Source organism: Moschus berezovskii, chromosome 4 (assembly GCF_049115385.1).
Source record: "Moschus berezovskii isolate FMDL1 chromosome 4, NW_MosBer_1.0, whole genome shotgun sequence".
Classification (NCBI taxonomy): Eukaryota; Metazoa; Chordata; class Mammalia; order Artiodactyla; family Moschidae; genus Moschus; species Moschus berezovskii.
Window position 1 is genome coordinate 7,897,804 of NC_142463.1, and position 22,060 is coordinate 7,919,863.

At 46.4% G+C, this 22,060-nt stretch overlaps 1 long non-coding RNA gene across 1 annotated transcript in view; it reads left to right on the top strand.

Annotated features, from left to right (window-relative positions):
* LOC129549183 (uncharacterized) overlaps nucleotides 1–21,142 on the top strand; it is a 42,675-nt gene extending 21,533 nt beyond the window's left edge. The window contains exons 2-3 of the long non-coding RNA XR_016037155.1: nucleotides 16,716–17,052; nucleotides 21,041–21,142. This is a non-coding gene — a long non-coding RNA (uncharacterized LOC129549183). The remainder of the gene's footprint in view (nucleotides 1–16,715; nucleotides 17,053–21,040) is intronic.
* The last annotated feature ends 918 nt before the right edge of the window (nucleotides 21,143–22,060 follow it).

Sequence of the window (22,060 nt, forward strand, 5' to 3'; positions counted from 1 at the left end):
AGCCTGTGGTAAAGAACCCACCTGCCAAGGCAGGAGACATAACAGACACAAGTTCGATCCCTGGGTTGGGAAGATCCCCTGGAGGGAGGGGTGTATGTCTGTGTGTGTGTGTTTGTGTGTGTGTGTGTGTGTTAGATGCTTATTTGTGTCCATCTCTTTGCAACCCAGTTGAGTGTGACCCACCAGGCTCCTCTGTCCTTGGAATTCTCCAGGCAAGAATACTGGAGTGGGTTGCCTCTCTAGGGGATCTTCCCAACCCAGGAACTGAACCCGGATCTCCTACATTGCAGACAGATTCTTCACTGTCTGAGCCACCAGGGAAGCCCTGGAGGAGAAAATGGCAACTCACTCCAGAATTCTTGCCTAGAAAATACCATGGACAGAAGAGCCTGGCGGACAACAGCCTCTAGCATCATAAAGTGTCAGTCACGACAGAAGCGATTTAGCACACTCACACACACCACCTTAATATTAAATCTTCTCGTCCATGAAAATATAATGTCTTTCCATTTATTTCAGCTCAGTTCAGTTCAGTCGCTCAGTCGTGTCCAACTCTTTGCGACCCCATGAATCACAACACGCCAGGCCTCCCTGTCCATCACCAACTCCCGGAGTTCACTCAAACTCATGTCCATCAAGTCGGTGAGACCATCCAGCCATCTCATTCTCTGTCGTCCATTTATTTAGGTCTTCCTTAATTTCTTTCAACAATATTTTATAGTTTTCAGAATGTAAATTTTTCACTGCTTTGTTAAATTTGTATTTTTTAATATTTTTGATATTATAAGTGACATTCTTTTTTTAAAATTTCCTTTCTGGTATGTTCATTCCTACTGTGTAAAAATATAGTGGATTTTTGTATGTTGATTTATATCATGAGATCTTGCTGAACTTATTCCCAAAAGTTTTCCTAGGGAATTTCTTAGGATTTTCTAAACACACGATCATGTCACCTGCAAATAGAGTTTTGCACCTTCCTTTCCAATTTGAGTATCTTTCATTTATTTTTATTGGCCAATTTCTCTGGTTCAAACCTCCAGTGCAATGTTGAACTGTAGTGGTGGGAGTGGACATTCTTATCTTCCTTCTGATTTATAAGAAAACATCCAGTCTTTAGTTCAGTTCAGTTCAGTCGCTCAGTCGTGTCCGACTCTCTGCGACCCCATGAATCACAGCACGCCAGGCCTCCCTGTCCATCACCAACTCCCGGAGTTCACTCAAACTCATGTCCATTGAGTTGGTGATGCCATACAGCCATCTCATTCTCTGTCATCCCCTTCTCCTCCAGCCCCCAACCTTTCCCAGCATCAGAGTCTTTTCCAGTGAGTCAACTCGTCGCATGAGGTGGCCAAAGTATTGCAGTTTCAGATTTAGCATAAGTCCTTCCAATGAACACCCAGGATCGATCTCCCTTAGAATGGACTGGTTGGATCTCCTTGCAGTCCAAGGGACTCTCAAGAGTCTTCTCCAACACCACAGTTCAAAAGCATCAATTCTTCAGCGATCAGCTTTCTTCACAGTCCAGCTCTCACATCCATACATGACCACGGGAAAAACCATAGCCTTGACTAGATAGACCTTGGTTGGCAAAGTAATGTCTCTGCTTTTTACTATGCTATCTAGGTTGGTCATAACTTACCTTCCAAGGAGTAAACATCTTTTAATTTCATGACTGCAATCAGCATCTGCAGTGATTTTGGAGCCCAAAAATATAAACTCTGAGACTGTCTCCACTGTTTTTCCATCTATATCCCATGAAGTGATGGGACCAGATGCCATGATTTTTGTTTTCTGAATGTTGAGCTTCAAGCCAACCTTTTCACTCTCCTCTTTCACTTTCATCAAGAGGCTTTTGAGTTCCTCTTCACTTTCTGCCATAAGGGTAGTGTCATCTGCATATCTGAGATTATTGATATTTCTCCCAGCAATCTTGATTCCAGCTTGTGCTTCTTCCAGCCCAGCGTTCCTCATGATGTACTCTGCATATAAGTTAAATAAGCAAGGTGATAATATACAGCCTTGACGCACTCTTTTTCCTATTTGGAACCAGTCTTTTGCTCCATGTCCTGTTCTGACTGTTGCTTCCTGACCTGCATACAGGTTTCTCAAGAGGCAGTTCAGGTGGTCTAGTATTCCCATCTCTTTCAGAATTTTCCACAGTTTATTGTGATCCACACAGTCAAAGACTTTGGCATAGTCAATGAAGCAGAAATAGATGTTTTTCTGGAACTCTCTTGCTTTCTCCATGATCCAGCAGATATTGGCAATTTGATCTCTGGTGCCTCTGCCTTTTCTAAAACCTGCTTGAACATCTGGAAGTTCACGTGTCACATATTGCTGAAGCCTGGCTTGGAGAATTTTGAGCATGACTTTACTAGCATGTGAGATGAGTGCAACTGTGCGGTAGTTTGAGCATTCTTTGGCATTCCCTTTCTTTGGGATTGGAATGAAGACTCACCTTTTCCAGTCCTGTGACCACTGCTGAGTTTTCCAAATGTGCTGGCATATTGAGTGCAGCACTTTCACAGTATCATCTTTCAAGATTTGAAATAGCTCAACTGGAATTCCACCACCACCACTAGATTTGTTCGTAGTGATGCTTTCTAAGGCCCACTTGACTTCACATTCCAAGATGTCTGGCTCTAGGTCAGTGCACGTTATCGTGATTATCTTGGTCGTGAAGATCTTTTTTGTACAGTTCTTCTGTGTATTCTTGCCACCTCTTCTTAATATCTTCTGCTTCTGTTATGTCCATACCATTTCTGTCCTTTATCGAGCCCATCTTTGTATGAAATGTTCCCTTGGAATCTCTAATTTTCTTGAAGAGATCTCTTGTTTTTCCTTTTCTGTTGTTTTCCTCTATTTCTTTGCATTGATCACTGAGGAAGGCTTTCTTATCTCTCCTTGCTATTCTTTGGAACTCTGCATTCAGATGCTTATATCTTACCTTTTCTCCTTTGCTTTTCACTTCTCTTCTTTTCACAGCTATTTGTAAAGCCTCCTCAGACAGCCATTTTGCTTTTTTGCATTTCTTTTCCATGGGGATGGTCTTGGTCCCTGTCTCCTGTACAATGTCACGAACCTCCATCCAGAGTTCATCAGGCACTCTGTCTATCAGATCTAGTCCCTTAAATCTATTCCTCACTTCCCCTGTATAATCATAAAGGATTTGATTTAGGTCATATCTGAATGGTCTAGTGGTTTTCCCTACTTTCTTCAATTTAAGTCTGAATTTGTCAATAAGGAGTTCATGATCTGAGCCACAGTCAGCTCCTGGTCTTGTTTTGCTAACTGTATACAGCTTCTCCATCTTTGGCTGCAAGGAATATAATCAATCTGATTTCGGTGTTGACCATCTGGTGATGTCCATGTGTAGAGTCTTCTCTTGTGTGGTTGGAAGAGGGTGTTTGCTATGACCAGTGCGTTCTCTTGACAAAACTCTATTAGCCTTTGCCCTGCTTCATTCCGTGCTCCAAGGCCAAATTTGCCTGTTATTCCAGGTGTTTCTTGACTTCCTACTTTTGCATTCCAGTCCCCTATAATGAAAAGGACATCTCTTTTGGGTGTTCGTTCTAAAAGGTCTTGGAGGTATTCATAGACCCGTTCAACTTCGGCTTCTTCAGCGTTACTGTTTGGGGCATAGGCTTGGATTACTGTAATATTGAATGGTTTGCCTTGGAAACGAATAGAAATCATTCTGTCCTTTTTAAGATTGCATCCAAGTACTGCATTTCGGACTCTTTTGTTGACCATGATGGCTACTCCATTTCTTCAAAGGGATTCCTGCCCACAGTAGTAGATATAATGGTCATCTGAGTTAAATTCACCCATTGCAGTCCATTTTAATTCACTGATTCCTAGAATGTCTATGTTCACTCTTGCCATCTCCTGTTTGACCACTTCCAATTTGCCTTGATTCATGGACCTAACATTCCAGGTTCCTATGCAATACTGCTCTTTACAGCAGTGGACCTTGCTTCTATCATTGGTCACATCCACAACTGGGTATTGGTTTTGCTTTTGTTCCATCCCTTTATTCCTTCTATAGTTATTTCTCCACTGAGCTCCAGTAGCATACTGGGCACCTACCGACCTGGGGAATTCCTCATTCAGTATCCTATCATTTTGCCCTTTGTTACTGTTCATGGGGTTCTCAAGGCAAGTATACTGAAGTGGTTTGCCATTCCCTTCGCCAGTGGACCACATTCGGCTGTGGTCCAAGTGATCAGATCGCCTAGTTTCCTGTGATTATGATTTCAGTGTGTCTGCCCTCTGATGCCCCCTCGCAATACCTACCATCTTATTTGGGTTTCTCTTACCTTGGTCGTGGAAAATCTCTTCACAGCCGCTCCAGCAAAGCGCAGCTGCTGCACCTTACCTTGGATGAGGGGTATCTCCTCAAGGCCGCCCCTCCTGACCTTGAACGCGGAGTAGCTCCTCTAGGCCCTCCTGCGCCCGCGCAGCTACCGCCTGTTGGACGTGGGGCAGCTCCTCTCGGCCGCCGGCCCTGGCCTCAGGCGTGGGGAATCTCCTCCCGGCTGCGCCTCTTTGCCTGGTCGGTTGCGCCAGGGCCGGCGTCTCTTGCGTCGGCGCCGCCGGGGCCGGTGTCTCTCCAGTCTTTAACAAGTGTGATATTAGATGTGGAGTTTTCATAGATGCCCTTTATCAAGTAGAGGAAATTTTTTTCTTTTGTCTGTTTTGTTGGCTATTTTTATCATGAAGGATTACTGGATTTTGTCAAGTGCTACCTGATACCAAATAATGGAGATATCATGTAGTTTTATCCTTTGTTTCATTGGTATAGTGAGTTATATTAATCAATTTTTGTGTGTTAAAACAACTGCACTTCTGAGATAAATTCTACTTGGTTATAGTGTATAATCTTTTTTATGTATCAGCTTGCTAGTCTTGCATTGAGGTCTCTTTCATTTATATTAATAAGAGACATTGGTGAATATTTTTCCTTTCTTGTGACATTTTTGTCTGGTTTTATAATCCCTTCATTTTTTGTATCTGTGATACCTCTTCTATAAAACAACACTTTAGTAGGTAAGTACTCATTCCTGAGCTGGCATTCTGTTTCATTGACGACTCCCTTTTCCATTACCACACACCTTTTATTATTGCAGCATTTTATGATATTTAGGAAAAGCGATTCTATTACCTACATTTCTCAAAATTTGAGCTAATCTTGCCTATCTGCCAATCTTGCCTATGAACTTCATATTCATTTTATGAAAATACTCCAACGAAAGTTTTTAAATTGGAATTTGTTAGGTGGAATGGCACTACAACTCTATATTAACATGGTGAGAATTCACATGTTTTTAATTTTCCATTTTCCCATCTAAGAAAAATGAATGCTTTTCTTTAAAAAAAAAAAAAAACTCATACTTTTCTAAAGATGTCAGTTTCTCCCATTTCCCACGTTTTTCCTTTACATAGGTTATATTTATTTATGCAATTATCCTACATTTTCTGATTTTGTTTCTACTGTGATTGGGAGTTCGCTATTTTCTTACTGTTGACATGAAATCAGTCTATCCTATTCTGGCCCTGGGCTGAATTCTTTATAATTCCAATAGTTTCCATTGGTTCTTGGGGCTTTCTAGGCATTCAAATCATCTGCAAATTACAGTTTATTTCATCTTCCTTTCTGACAACATCTGTTTTATGTCTCATTATTTTGGCTAAGCCCCCATGAAACAAGTTAATAAAGATGAGAGCGGCATCCTGCCTTGACTTTTCAGCATCGCTGCATTCGAGACATGCTCGGTGCCCTTTTTCATGATGACTTTTCCTTCTAGTCTTATTTCTGAAGGTTTTTCCTGGAGACTTGTGTTTAATTGTGTTGCTAACCCACTGGTAAGCTATATTGTATTACGACCGCCTAATGAATATGAAACTGCCTCTGTTCTATTAAGTTACTCTGAGACTCTTTTAATTAGGGGATTAAAACAGCCCATTTAACAGTTCATTCTTATTCTGTACTGATTTCTTGAAGGTATAAACAGAAGACAGCTTTATTTTTCCCTGTTACGGCCACCAGTTGTCTTCTGTCCACACCCACTAGCCTGCTGCCAAGCAGGGCTCTCAGCAGATTCCTGTCAGATGCCATAACTTCTCCATCTTTGGTTTTTAGAATCGATTCATTTCTGCATCTAAGATTCTGTCCTTCTCTTTTTTTCTCAAAAGATTTATCTACTTAATTTTTGAATAGGTTAATACATTGAGATAAACTTTAAAAATCAAAAAAATATTAAATGGTATGTAAAGTCTGCCTCCCTCCCAATCCTATTTTCCATCTGCCCAGGCTCCCTCCTCTAATATAAATACATGTGTATATGTAGCCATTGATACTAAGTTTTTGTAACTCCTTCCAGATGTTTTCAGGCACATCCAAATACACTTAAATTCATTTTCCCCTTTTACACTGGGGAAAACATGATACTCTTCTGCCCTTTTGTTTTCTTGAGATACCCTAGGATTCTTTCTTGATAAATACAACTGCATCTGATTCCATTGATGAAAATGTTTAGGCTTTTCTAACAGTGTGATCAGTTCCTGATTAAAATTATAGCAAATTCAATCTGTTTCTCCCAGACAAAGCTACACTGAGTCACAAGTACACAGGCCACTTCCCAAATCTGCAAGCAGATCCATAGAGCAAATTCCTGCAGATGGAATTGCTGGGTTAAAGCATATATGCTTTTTACCTTGATAGAGATTTCCAAACTGCCTTCATTGGGATGCAATCAAGGTAAAATCCCACCAGTGATGATTCGGGAGGGAGATGCCTCTGGTTCTTCAGCTTCACCAATCACTTTTCAAAGTTTTGATTTTTTTGCTAATGTAATAAGTGCAAAAAAAATTTCTCAGTGTGGTTTGGATTTCCTCTCCTCTTATGAGACGTGGGGTTGAAAATTTCTCATGGATTGTTAAGGATTTCTATTTTCTGTGAGCTATCTCTTCATATCCTTTGCCCATTTCAACCATGTTCATGTTTTTCAAAGTTTAAACACATACCCTTCAAAGTTTCTTTTCCTTTCTTCTAGCACAGGCTAGACTGTTGGGATAGGAGACGGGAGATGGGGGATGGGAGACCTGGCCTGGAGCCACCTCAACACCCTCCTCCCTTCCTAGGGGTGGAGGAGGGAGCAGGGGCACCCCCTCTCACTGTGGTAGCTTCTCTTGTTGCAGAGCAAGGGCTCTAGAGCATAGGCTTCAGTAGTTGTAGCATGCTGGTTCAATAGTCGCAGCTCACAGGCTCTAGAGCTCTGACTCATTAGTTGTGGCACATGGGTTTAGTTGCCCCTCAGCATGAGTGATCTTCCTGGACCAGGGATCAAACCAATGTTCCCTGCGTTGGCAGATAGATTCTAACTCTCTGTACCACCAGGGAAGTCCTTCCTCTTGTTCTATAAAGGTAGGATGCCGGGGGGAGGCATACTTCCTTCAGTAATCCTCATGGTGGCTGGCTGGCTGATGCAAGCTGCAGCAGAAATTTCAGTAGGACTAAACCCTGTTTGGCCTTAGCAGCAATCCCAGGATGAGAGGGAAAATCCTGCTCTACACCCTGCAGTGCTTCCTCCACCTTGTTTTATGCGCCTTCTCTACATGCATGCACCCGTGCATGCTCAGTTGCTTCAGTCGTGTCCAGCTCTTTGCAACCCTATGGACCATAGCCCACCAGACTCCTCTGTCCATGGGATTCTCCAGGCAAGAATACTGGAGCAGGTTGCCATACCCTCTTCCAGGGGATCTTCCCAACCCAAGGATCAAACCTGCATCTCTTATGTCTCCTCCATTGGGAGGTGGGTTCTTTACCACTACCGCCACCTGGAAAGCCCCACTGAGGTGTGAGGACCTCCAAATATTGAACTCCTAACTATAGTACTTGAAGCTCTTTAGTTCCTTGAGGAGCTGCTTTAGAAATTCCAATGTCTGCAACTTTTCTGTAAATCTAAAGGAAAAGGTTTAATTTTTTTAACTTCCATTACCTGAAGTTTCTCTTCCCTCCTATGTGCTACCAAAACCTGCAGGAGACACCTGGAGTCCTTTAATTTGACCTTTTCCTTCCTCCTTCGCCCACAGCTCCATGGTGCTTTGACCTCTTCTCCATTATGCTGTCACTAAACTTCATGGGAAATAGATGGGGAAACAGTGGAAACAGTGTCCGACTTTATTTTGGGGGGCTCCAAAATCACTGCAGATACTGATTGCAGCCAGGAAATTAAAAGACGCTTACTCCAGCTGATCGCCGAAGAATTGATGCTTTGAACTGTGGTGTTGGAGAAGACTCTTGAAAGTCCCTTGGACTGCAAGGAGATCCAACCAGTCCATTCTAAATGAGATCAATCCTGGGTGTTCATTGGAAGGACTGATGCTAAAGCTGTAACTGCAATACTTTGGCTACCTCATGTGACGAGTTCACTCACTAGAAAAGACTCTGATGCTGGGAAAGGTTGGGGGCGGGAGGAGAAGGGGACGACAGAGAATGAGATGGCTGGATGGCATCACCGACTCTATGGACATGAGTTTGAGTGAACTCTGAAAGTTGGTGATGGACAGGGAGGCCTGGCATGCTGTGATTCATGGGGTCGTGGAGAGTCAGACACGACTGAGCGACTGAACTGAACTGAACTCCTTGGAAGGAAAGTTATGACCAACCTAGATAGCATATTAAAAAGCAGAGACATTACTTTGCCAACCAAGGTCCATCTAGTCAAGGCTATGGTTTTTCCTGTGGTCATGTATGGATGTGAGAGTTGGACTGTGAAGAAAGCTGATCGCCGAAGAATTGATGCTTTTGAACTGTGGTGCTGGAGAAGACCCTTGAGAGTCCCTTGGACTGCAAGGAGATCCAACCAGTCCATTCTAAAGGAGATCAGTCCTGGGTGTTCATTGAAAGGACTGATGCTAAAGCTGAAACTCCAGTACTTTGGCCACCTCATGCGATGAGTTGACTCACTGGAAAAGACTCTGATGCTGGGAGGGACTAGGGGTGGGAGGAGACGGGGACGACAGAGAATGAGATTGCTGGATGGCATCACCGACTCGATGGACCTGAGTTTGAGTGAACTCCGGGAGTTGGTGATGGACAGGGAGGCATGGCGTGCTGTGATTCATGGGGTCGCAAAGAGTCGGACACGACTGAGCGACTGAACTGAACTGAACTGAACCTTTTTTTTCCAGCAAGAATATTTGCTTTGGTTTTTCAGCCTCTGACTTTCTCCTCCTTCGTGTTGCAGGTTATGTGTAATGTGGGTGGATGGATAGATAGATCTTATGGAAAAACCTAAATGAATTTTTTGGCCAACCCATCTATATAGGTAGATAGATGGATGGATGGATAGATAGGCAGATGGATAAATGGATGGATAGCTAGGTGGATGGATGGGTAGTCGGTGGATGGATGGATGATGAACAGATAGGTGGGTGGAAGGACAGATGGATAGATGGATAGACAGAGAGATGGATGGATGGAAAGATGACAGATAGATAGGTAATGGATGGACGGATAGATGCATTCATATAGATGCCCCACCATTCTTTGACATTTAAGTACTGTCCTATGAAAAAGAAATGCCTTTACCCTCTCTATACCACTGTCTAGGTCCCTGGTTTAAAATTCATTCCACTGATTTTTGTTGCATTATTGCGGAAAGGAGTCCTGCTCACACTTGATCTATCACCGTCCACTTTATCCTGCACATGAATTTTGTCCCTGTGTCTAACCCACTTCTGTCTTGTGTGTGTGTGTCCTGGGTTGCTAGGATGCAGTGCTGAAGGAGGCTCAGTGGGAAGCGTGTGGTCCCAGAGGAATGCAGCAGGCTCAAGTCCTTGAGAACATCCCTTATCTCCCTGTGTTCTATTGTTCTCACCTCTAAAGAGACAGTTGTTTGGATTAGAAACTGTTAAGTCGTTGTTCAAGGAATTGTCACTGTAATTCGTATTCAGTCTTCCAGGGTACTCTGGTAGGCTCAGCGCAGCCGGTCACAAAGGACCATTTTCAAGTCCAGCTTCGTGCCAAACGTGCCTTCTGTTTGATCTCAGGCCTAATGTCTCCTTCAAGCTTCTCCCTTCTTTCCCAGTATATCACTTCAACAACCTAAAAGGAGAACAAAGGTTCATCTCTGCTTTTCTCCCTCTTGAGCCAAAAGCAAGTCAACAAATCCAGTTTGAAAGCTCTGCCTCCCATCATCCCCAGGCTCCTCCCTAGCTTCCTCCAGGCCTCTGCACAAACTTGCTCTAGAGAGGCCCCCGAACTGAACCTGAGCCCTCCCGCCCCACTGTGCTTGTTCCCTTCCCCCTCCCTCTCCACTCCCTTATGTTCTAAGCACCCAACTTCCGATTCACCCTGGTCTGGGTCTTACAAGGACCCCGCCACCTCCTGAAGCCAAGCCAGCCCCCCAACAGGGCCACAGCACAGCCGGAGCTTCACCCCATTTGCAGAGCCCATGGGTGCCTGGATTTTGCCCTCAGCTCCCCTTCTCCCGCTACCTTTCTGATCTGGCCCCTCCCCCACTACCTGTTCCCCACTTTCTGGATTTCCACTTCAGATTCTCCGAGGTTCCTGTTCTCTTTGGGTCTCCCATTCCCTTCCTCTCCTCTGTTCCCACTGAGAACACCAAGACATTCCCAGCGGCATCTCCTCCAGGCGCAGGGGCAGCAGCAGTCTTCCTTGCGGTCAGCTGCTTTCCCACCATTTCTGCAGCCGGCATGTGTTACTCGCGTGATTCTCTCAGTGAAGGCCATCCTGACGGCAGAGCAGCTCCCAGAGCGGCTTTCCTCCACGCTGAGTCTTTCCCCCCAAACCAGAGACTTCATGCGTTTTCTTCTGGTGTGCCCAGAATCTTTCCTCCTTTGCCCCAGGGGAGGTAAATAAAGAGAGAGAGAAGAGGAAAGAAAGGGAAAAGAGAGGAAGAAAGAAACAAGGGAGGATGAAAGAAAGAAAGAAAAGAAAAAGTCTTTGTCGTTTATAGCTCAAGGCAAACACTGATGCTTACCTGGGGGAGTCTTAGGTACCAATTCAATTCTAGGACAGGAATGAAATGATGCAGGTGACCTGGGCTGAGCCAGCCTGCCTCCCTCTTAGGGCCCCAACTTGCCTGCCCATGAGTCCGTGCATTCAGGCCCTATCTGCTGTCACGTCAAGTCACAACTAAGGTGACTTCATTCTCCCACCCCTTTTCAGGTCACAGTCCCCCCGCCCCGCGGCCCCCTACCTGGATAACTAACACATCCTAGGGCCGCAGTGCCCTGGAGCCTCCCTGGAGATGAAGGCAGTCTTCAGTGTAGTCCTGTTGAGCCTTTTCCCCAAGTGTTCCTGCCTGAAGCTACCAGGGTCTCCCCCTGCTTAACCCCTGCTTGACTGAGCCTGAGCCCAAGGCCCCGGCCCCAGACACTGACATTGAGCTGCCCTCCAGGATGTTCTGATTGGCATGAAAATGAAGCTCCCTGACTCAGGCCTGTCTGTGACCTGTTCACTGCAACCCTTCCTGGCAAATCACCTCGTACTGTTCCTGTTCATCACTGCCTCCCTGCCCTGTAGTCTTTACTCCCTCCTGTAGCCCCCATTAGCTACAGGAAGGCATGGCCAGGTCTTCCTGGGCCACCCCAGCACCTAGAAGGCCTGTTCAGAGCAGGTGCCCAGGGCTCTCATCTAGAGCCCATACGAGCTTCATCTCCTGGCCCCTTCTTCTTCCTCCATATCCTCTTGTTTTCTACCACCCCTCCACCCCAACACCTCTTCCCTTTGTAAGAGGCAGAAGGGGACATCGAAGGGACAGCATCTGCTTCAGTCCTCTCCCCCTCCTGACCTCTCCCCCTCTGCCCTCCCCAGCCCTGCTGTCCAGCAGGACTTCTTACCAGACGCAATGCCTCCCAGACCTGCCCAAAGCGAAGGGCAGCTTGGGGCCCGCTCACTCCCACATCTGTCGAGGGTGCTGTGGTTTTGCCCAAGGCTGGTCCTCAGACTCACAGCATCGGCATCCTGAGCCCCGCCCTGGACCTACTGAGTCAGAATCTGCATCTTTAGAGCCACTGCACATGAATGCCTGAGAAGCCCTGGTCTAGGGGACACATATCCTAGAGCCCACCATGGCATCATCCGGTCCCCCTCCAGCAGCTGTCTTGCATTATCACAGCTGGGCTTGTGGGCAGCTCACCCACTCCCCTCTTCATCACCTACTCCCATGAGCCCTGACCTCCCAGGCAACTGACTCATGCAAGCAGGCCCCCTGGCCCTCAGCCCTGTGCCTGGAGGTCTATTGGTCGCTCTTGGCTCATGTACCAGCAGCCACACAGCTAGCAAGAAGAGAGGACCTGCCTTCACTTACCCAGGCCAGCCTTCAGCCAGTCCTTCCAACAGCATCTTCTGACCCCATCACAGGTTCCCCCCAACAAAGTCAGACAGATGGGGCGTGATCCTTGCCGTACCATTTACCAGCTGTGCAATCCTGGGCAAGTGGCCAAAGCTGCAGCTTCCTTATCTACAACATGATGCTAATGCTCACCTCCACCGCACAGAAGGAACTCAACCCTGCGTTCGTCGTAAGCAGCACGTGTTTACAGCGTGCTATTGTGTGCCGGGCACCAGGAACCGCAGTGAACAAAACAAACTGAGTCCTGCCCATCTGCAGCTTCTTAAGGAGGGAGCGTGGGCTGCCACGGAACAGATACGTGTGTGCTGTGCCAGCAGGTGCCAGACGTAGGCAACACGGCACCAATGCTTACGAGTGAGCGAGTGAGCGAATGAATGGGTGCCATGCAGTTCTGTCATAAGGGCCCCTTGCAGTCGCAAAGCCACCCCCGCCCCACTTCCACCCCGAAGCCACCGGTAACAGGAAGATACGGGGCTTACAGCTATGGGAGTTTAAGAGAAATAATCAAAGACAGGGGAGGGCTGGCGGACTTTCCAGCATTTAGTGGATATGGAAGAAGTGTAGCAATTATAAAAACATTGCCAAGCTAGAACACTTCTGCCTGAGACAGGCAGCAATTGAGGTGGAATCAGAGTTGTTTTTTCTAGGTTTCACAAATTACGTCTTCGCATGCGTACATGTGTATGTGTGGTGTCTTAAGGATGCAATACGTTTTCTCAGGCCTTCAGAGCGCCCTCATTTATAGATAATGATAGGGACATTTGGGAAACTTCTCCAGGGCTCCAGTCACCGTGAGGTTCTCTCTGAGGACTTTCTGAGTCTCCCCAGATCACAGGATTTGAAATCCGGTGAAAGTGAAAGTGTTGGTCACTCAGTTGTGCTGACTCCCTGGGAACTCCCCGGGAACTGTAGTCCACCAGGCTCCTCTGTCTATGGGATTCTTCAGGCCAGAATACTAGAGCGGGTTGCCATTCCTGTCTCCAGGGGATCTTCCGGATCCAGGGATCAAACCTGGTTCTCCTGCGTTGCAGGCAGATTCTTCACTATCTGAGCCACCAAGGAAACCCTGAGGCTTGGCTAAAGAGCCCCCAAGAACACCCACCCAATCCCGTGCTTCCCGGACAGGAAACTGAGTCCCTGACTTGCCCTGTGTCAGTAGGTGATTATAAGCAGCAGGAAATGGAGATTCAAACCTAAGTTTCCTGACTCCCAGCAGAGAGCCCTTCACGATATATTGTGTTGGATTCCACGAATTCATAACACTGGCGATCGTTACTGATAGAACTGGGCAGCGTGGCGATTGCACCGCACCAGCCAAAGGAAGCCAGACACCAAAGGCTGTGGTTCCTTCAACACAATAGTCATGAAAAGGCCAACTAGGGGAAGAGATACAAGTCAGTGGTCTCTGGAGGCCAGGGGCAGGGGAGGGGCTGACTACAGTGGCACCTGAGGGAATTTCAGGGTGATTGAGTGTCCTGTGTCTCCACTGTGGTTACATAAACTGTGTTTGTCAAAACTCAGAGCCATACGGTTAACAAAGACACATTCTACTGCATAGAAAGTATACCTTAATTTTTTTTGAACAGCCTAAAATAATGAGGCTTCACTGGTGGCTCAGATGGTAAAGAATCTGCCTGCAGTGCAGAACTGACTTCGATCCCTGGGTTGGAAGGATCCCCTGGAGGAGGGAATGGCAATCCACTCCAGTATTCTTACTTGGAGAATTCTATGGACAGAGGAGTCTGGTGGGATCCATGGGATCATACAGAGTAGGACACGATTAAACGACTTTTTCACTTTCAAAATAATAATGGTGGTGATAACAATAATAATAATAACCTTGAAGGCCAAAGGGCTGCCACGCTGTAGGGACCTTCAAGGTGCCCCACGGTCAGGAGATGCTCTGAAACCAGCATGCTGCAAGCCCAAGCTGGCTTCTCTCCCACTCCACACCAGCCCGCCCAGTACCCCAACCCACCACGGCCATTGGGACGGTCCCCTCCCTGCTCCTCCCAGGACCATCTTGAGTCACGGACCCTGTCATTCCTCTCACACACCTGCCCCACCCTTGCCATACCTGGGTGATATACCTGTGTGGTGCCTCCCAGCCCAGCCTGCCTGGAGCTTCTGGGATCCCACTACTTCCTCCCTCACAGTCCTCAAGAATGCGGTAGAAACTCCGCAACCCAGTTCAGAGACCTCCTCAGACTGGCCCCAGCACATTCTTCACTCCTGCATTACCTGCCCACAGGATGCCTGCCCCCTGAGCAATTCTAAGCTGAGAACAGCCTCAGGATGGCAGTGTCTAAGCCCTGGGGCTGGGAGGCCCAGGTCAGGGGCAAAGGTCAGAGTAACAGAGTCCTAAAGTCCCAACAGTCTCTGTCTGGACTCCTCCAGTGACCCAGGAGCTCACGGCCGCCTTCAGATAGCTCTGAAATCCACCACTGGAGTCTGTCCTTGCCTGTGGCCCTCATCCCAACTCCTGTCCCAGGCCCCAGAGGGCATAGCTGTAATGACCTGTCCCTCTGGGGCTCCTCCGCTCGCCCACTCAGCCCCTTTGTGGACGGGCAGGTCCTCACCAGAGCGTAGAGCAGGGGTCCCTGCTCACCTGGCCGGGACAGAACCATGCCATCCTCTCCCCTTCCATGTCGTCGTCCGAGAACAGTTGAACTTTCTTTGTAGTTACATCTTGCTGACTCCAGGGCCTCTCACGTAGCCCTGCCTGCAATACAGGAGACTTGGGTTTGATTCCTGGGTTGGGAAGACCACCTGGAGAAGGAAATGGCAACCTACTCTAGTATTCTTGCCTGGAGAATCCCATAGACAGAGGAGCCTGGTGGGCTATACAGTCCATGGGGTCGCGAGAGTCAGACACGACTTAGCAACTAAACCACCCTTGCTGACTCAGGTTAAACCTGCTTTCAGTGAAAATCGCCCAACCTGCCCACCAGCTGTGGGTTCCTTGCTGCATCTGTAGTAAACAATGCCCTCCCAGGTGCCAGCACCTAAATGTGACCTCTTAGCCACTGCTCTCTCCTCTCTGCCTACCTGAAATTGCAGCCAGGGACTTCCCTGGTGGCTCAGTGATAAATAACCTGCTGGCCAATGCAGGGGACACAGCTTCAATCCCTGGTCTGGGAAGATCCCACACGCCACAGAGCAACTAAGCCTGGAAGCCGCAGCTGCTGAGCCTGGCTCTAGAGCCTATGCTCAACAGCAAGAGAAGCCGCTGCAGTGAGAATCCTGGCACCGTCATGAAGAGTACCCCCCACTCACCACAACTAGAGAAAGCCCACACGTGGCAACCAACCAAGACCCAGCACTGCCAAGAATAAAGAAACAATTTTTTTTTAAATGCAGCTGGATTCTCCAAGGGACGCCAGGCTTAGCCAGCAGGACGGTGCCTGTCCAATCACTCCCATGGCACACACCCGGCATTTATGGATCAGAGACCTGGATGCTGGGACCACGGGGGTCTTGCTGGGGCTTCACCGCTGACCTTGACAGTGAAGGAGCTCCTGCTGCCCCAAACTGAGCTTCCTTAGGGCAGGATCCCATCTTAATGCTTGTCAGTCTCTAATACCACAGTGCTGGGGTCTCTGGGTTGATTCTTGTGTGTGTGTGTGTGTGTGTGTGTGTGTGTGTGCGTGTGCTCACGCTCAGTCGTGTCCGATTCTTTGTGACCCCATGGACTGTAGCCCACCAGGCTTCTCTGTCCGTGGGATTCTCCAGGCAAGAATACTAGAGTGGGTTACCATTTCCTCCGAGGGGGTAACCGTGGGATTGGGGAGGGCTTGTGCTTCCCGCAGCTGCCAGACAACCTCATCTTATCCGAGAGGCCACTAAGCCACCAACCAGACTTGGCTCCCAGTGGACGGCAAGAGGTTTGCTTTCAGGGCTCAGACTTCCCATCTCTGAATTTAGTGTCTTGGGACCTGTCACTCGCTGACAGCCCTTCCTATTCTTCCCACAGCTCTTTCTTTTTTGGGTCCATACATCTTCCTTTCCTCCCCACATCAGTTTTGCTACCCTGTCTTGAATTATTCAGCAAATGTTTACTTGCAAGTTAGCTCCACAAGCCACTTTCAGCATTTTCCCCATAAGTGCAGCTTCTGAGTAGAATTAACAAACCTCAATTATAAAATGAGACATGAATGCATCTAAATTGCGGTTGTTAAACTGTTAATTTTCGTCGACAAAGATGTGGTTCACCAGGATGCACAGATTATTGCAAATTTCATCAAATCTGAATGGAAGCGGAATTCCATGTTCTGCATGGCAACTTTAGCCTGATGACCCTGACAGAAAACTGGTCTCTTTATCTTCTAGAGCACTCAAAACTGGGGATGTTGGAGAGAGGTTACTGATCTCTAGTCATCCTGCCGAGAAACAATCAGACTTATTTCAATGGAGACCAGAGACTCTGAGGACTTGGAGAAGCCGCAGAAGAAATCAGTGAGTGGTTCATGGGCGGTTGATGAGCCAGCCAGTGTGAGACCTGAGGTCCTCTCAGAAGCGAGAATGCCCCATGCTGACCAGGAGGCGCAAGACAAAGCATCCCATACCAAGCCGATCCAGAGAAACTCCATCTTCAATCGCGCCATGAGACTCCGAAGCAGAGGCAAAGCCAGAGGCACTTCTGAGGGGAACGCCGGCCACCCAACAGGTCAGTACCAGGCATGGCGGTCACAGCTGCTGGAGTCAAAGGGGCTGAAAGGCCCCTTTTAAATGAACGAATAAAAGGCATCGAGAATGATCAAGGACAGGTCCAATAAGGTGGAACTTTCTGAAGCCATTATCCAAAGAGTTCAAATTCCCCCAATAAGATGATGCAGATGCTACAGGAGGAAGTGTTGACCCAAATGATTCAATAGGACTGGCTTCTATTTAAAAGAGATGTCTTGTTCCAGGGCTCAGTACACCCCTGGATCCCATGCCTTCTAGGAGGGAGGCTTGGTGCTGTCTGTGTGTACGGATGTCCGGGAGCGTGAGTTTCCTGGATGGTGAGAGTCTGTCCTGTTCTCTCTCCGTCACCATGATAGCCATAGTTTCTAAACCTTGCGATTAATGCTGGGAAAGATTGAGGGCAGAAGAAGAAGGTGGCAACAGAGGGCGAGATGGTTGGATGGCACCACCGACTCAATGGATATGAGTTTGAGCAAACTCCAGGAGATAGTGAAGGACAGGGAAGCCTGATGTGATGCCATCCCTGGGGCCACAAAGAGTTGGACATGACAGTGGCTGAACAACAACAATACCTTGGGAATAGCGTTACCGCATGATCACTGAATTTTTTTTTCATTTTTTGGCCTTGCTGCATGGCAAATGGGATCCTAGTTCCATGAGTTCCCAGAGCACGGATCCAACCTGAGACCCCCACTTTGGAAGCATGGGATCTTAACCACTGGACCCCCAGGGAAGTCCCTTTCCCTTAATCTTTTAAACCAGTTCCTAGCACATTTTATCTAGCATATTCAAAGCATATTTGAAAGCATATTTCTCCAAAGCATATTTGTTGAGCAGAATAAGTCCAGAAACGCTTACAAATGGGCTTTGTTACAGCTGAGCCCTCCTCTGCTGGTGGCTGGCCTAGGGGCTAAGTGGACAGCGTGCTGGGGTTTGTAGAGAGGGTGACATTTTCTTAGCCTCTGGGAGACAGACAGCAGCTGAGCTGCCCTGCGTGTGCTGGGGAGACCTTAACTGGTTCCAAAACTTTCACTAAAATCTGTCGAGTAGCCTTTTGCCACATGTCAAGTCACCCTTAAAACGTAGAGACAGAATTAATGATGTTTATTATTTCTCTTGATTCTGGGGGTTGATTGGATGGCTCCTGGCTCCGGGCCACTTTGTCTGACCTCTGCAGTGGACTGGCGGCTCAGGTGGGGTTGGGAGGTCAAGCACAGCCTCTCGGGCCACTAGTGAGCTGGTTGGTCCCGGAGGGCCTCAGCTGGGACTGTCTGTCTCTGCTCCCCATGGTCACTCACCCTCCAGCAGGCTAGCTCGGGCTTGTCCACAAAGCAGCAGGGTTCCCAGAGAGCACGAGCAGAAGCCACCAGGTCTTGAGACCCAGGCCCAGAGCCCACACCTTCACTTCTACCACAGTCATCGGCCCATGCAGTTCACAAGGCCGGTCCAGAAGAAAGCAGATCGAGAAACTGACTCCACTGCTTGATGGAAGGAGCAGCAAAGGAAGTGTGGTGGTCTGCCATCGACCACAAACAGAATCGTGTGTTGAATTCCCTGCGAAGCAAGAGAAATACAGTGATGGGAAGACTGTAGTCATGGGAGGGAGCAGGGTGGTTGATACACTACATTGTTCTCTCAACTTTTGTATATGTTTGAAAATTTCTGTAAGAGTTAAAAGCAGGGACTTCCCTGGTGGTCCCGTGGTAAAGAATTTGCCTTGCAGTGAAGGGGGTGTGGGAACATAGTTGGGGAACAAATATCGCACATGCCACGGAGCTACTGAGCCCATGTGCCACACCCAGAGAATCCACGCTCTGTAACAAAGACGCTACGTGCTGCAACTAAGATCCAATGCAGCCACATAAATAAATTTTTAAAAAATTTAAAAAGAATCAAAAGCACATACTCACACACAAAGAAATGGGAGTCTCTGCCTTTTGAGAAAAATCACAATACTGTAATGATGTCATTTTATTGCAAGCAATGCGTCAAACTTTACAAGAGAGGTAAAGGCAAAGAAGTAGACCCTTCCCGCAGGGTTAGGAATGATTCCTACAAAGATGATATTTTAGGTGAGCATTGAGGGTTGCATTAGGACATGGCCAGAAAGAAGAGCAGCTAACTTGGATGAGCACTTGTGGGTACTCAGTGGCTGAGGTAGACAGGCGTTTCAACGTGGTTCCTACAATACCCATTTTACAGATGGAAAAAAATGACTGAGACCCAGAGAGATTGAGTCACTTATCCCAGATCATGCAGCTACTGGACGATATGGCTTGAATCAGAGTTCACATTCTTCTCGTTCCAGAGCCTGGGCATAGAAGAGGGTTAGAGAAGCTCTGTCCAACAGAAACACAGTGAAAGTCACATAAGTCATTTAAATTTTTGTAATACTAAAAAGTAAAGAAATGAGTAAAATTGATTTTAACAATGCATTTTATTTAACCCAATACATCCAAAATACTATCACTTTATCATGTAGTCAATAATCAATATAAAAATTAATAATGAGATATTTTATATTCCTTTTTTTTCACTGTTGTGAAAATCTGTTGAGTATTTTATTCTTACAGTCTCTCTCAATTTGCATACTAAATTTTCACTAGAAATTCTCGATCTGGATTTGGATTTCATCAAATGCACAGTTAAAGAGCCATTTACAGCCAGAAAATTTATTAAATGTACAGCCAGAAGTTAAAGTAGAGACAATCCTCAAATTACTCCAAATATCCTGAAAAGTTTTCCAATAATGAAATTGACTCTGTTTTTACATTTAAATTTAAATTAGCTTAATTTTTTTTTTTTAATGAAGAATTTACTTCTTTAGTCACACAAGCCACATTTCAAGTGTGTAATGGCCCCATGGAGTTATCAGCTACCCCACTGGGGACTTACAGGGTTAGAGCGCGGCAAGCAGGAGAAAACAGATACAGCAGATACACATACAGCTGGTCAGGATGGGGGTCTTTCCGAGGAGAAAAGGTGGGTGTGGGACTGTGTCTGAGATGAGGCTGGAGAGGGAAATGGGACTGACAATGGGGGAATCCACCTGCCAATGCAGGAAACATGAGAGATGTGGGTTCAATCCCTGGGTTGGAAAGATCCCCTGGAGGAGGGCATGGCAACCCACTCCAGTACTCTTGCCTGGAGAATCCCATAGACAGAGTACGTTCAGACTGTAATACTCTTATTATACTCACACTTTTATTTGTAAAGTGACTCCCTCATTTCGCCTCCTTGAAGCTAACTCTCAAGACAGCCCAGCATCCCCTGATCCAGGGTCCAAGGAGAAAACACTCTTCTGCTAAGAAGCAGACAGAACAGGCCACCCAGCACCAGGTTTCTCCATTCTACCCCCTGACAAGGAAAGGAGCCGGTGCTCTGAGTCAGGGGTTTGTGATCTGGGTCTGGAAGGTGAGGATAGTCTCCATCTCAAATGCTGAAGGGTATCCATTCAAAGTCACAGTAGAACAGTAACTAACAACCCCACCTAAGCCGATCTGACACTCCAGGGGAGGTGATTTATTACTTAACGTCTATTAGGACTCAGATTGTAAAGTTAGATGTTAAACAACCGGTAAATTGCAAAGGATTTTGTCCAGTAGAAACAATAACACCAGTGGTTATGGTTCTATTGTCCTCTGAGACATTAACCAGGTTTGTATCCAAGTTTTCAGGTTCATTCATGATTTTCTTTTTTCGGCTGTGCATGCATGGATGGATGGATGGATATATGCGTGGCTATGAAATTTCTTGTACTGTAAGTATGATTTCCATAGCGATGGCATTCCAGGTCATTTAATAGAGCACAAAGAGTGGCAATTTCCCCTTCGGGGGCTTGAGGGGAAGGGCATCCTCTTCACTCCACCTCCTTCCCCTCTCACGGTGACAGCGGCTACCGTCTCATAGAATTGCCTGAAAATGGGAGATACACGTTTCTAACTCCCTACGTTTCTCACACATTACAGATCCACTGGAAAATGAGAACTCTGTCAATGAACCCCTGACCTTGAATTTGCCGCAGAGCAGAAAGCATCTCTGGAGGATACCAACCCAGACAGACCCAGGAGCCAAGAGAACGAGGTGAGGGACAGCAAATCCCGAGGGGCTGGTTCACGAAGCAGTGTAACAGGGCTCAGTCTGCAAAGTCTTGGCAGAGCTACAAGAGCACCTCGTGTCTAAGAAATAACACACGTGTTTTAGTTGTTCAGACTTTTTAAAACTCTACAATTTCCTTAAAAAAAAAAAAACTCCACTGTTACTCTCCTATCAAAATTAGGAAACTTTCAATACTAAATACAAGAAAACGCCCTGCATCACCACCACCCGAGGTTTCTGTGTGTTGCAACTGTTTCAAGTCTTTTTTTATGTCTTGTGCATGTTTTCTCTTCATAAATTGGGATCTGACATACATGGCATCTTAAAACCTACTTAACAATATAGGCACACCTTGGTGATATTGAGGGTTTGGTTCTTGATCATCATAACGAAGTGAATGTTGTAGAAGAGCAAGCTGCAGCAAATTTTTGGTTTCCCAATGCATGTAAAAGTTATGTTTACGTAACTTTAAAAAGTTATGTTTACACTACACTGTGGTCTATTGGGTGTGCAATAGTAGTGTGTCTAGAAAACTGTACATACTTCAATTTATTTTTTTTATTTTATTTTTTTTTTCTGAGTGAAGGCAGGCCTTTTAATTTTTTGAAACTTTTAAAACATTGAGGTATAGTTGACATATACAAGTGCATACAATACAATATTATCTAAGTTGCAGGAATACAGTATAGTGATTCACAATTTTTCAAGGTTATACTCCCGTTATAGTCATTATACGATATTGGCTATACTCCCTGGGTTGTAGAATATATTCTTGTAGCTTATTTTATTCATAATAATTTGTGCCTTTTTCTCTCCTCCCCTGTCTTGCCCCTCCCCCTACTGAAAACCACTAGTTTATTTTCTTTTTTTTTTTTTATTTCTAAAAAAGA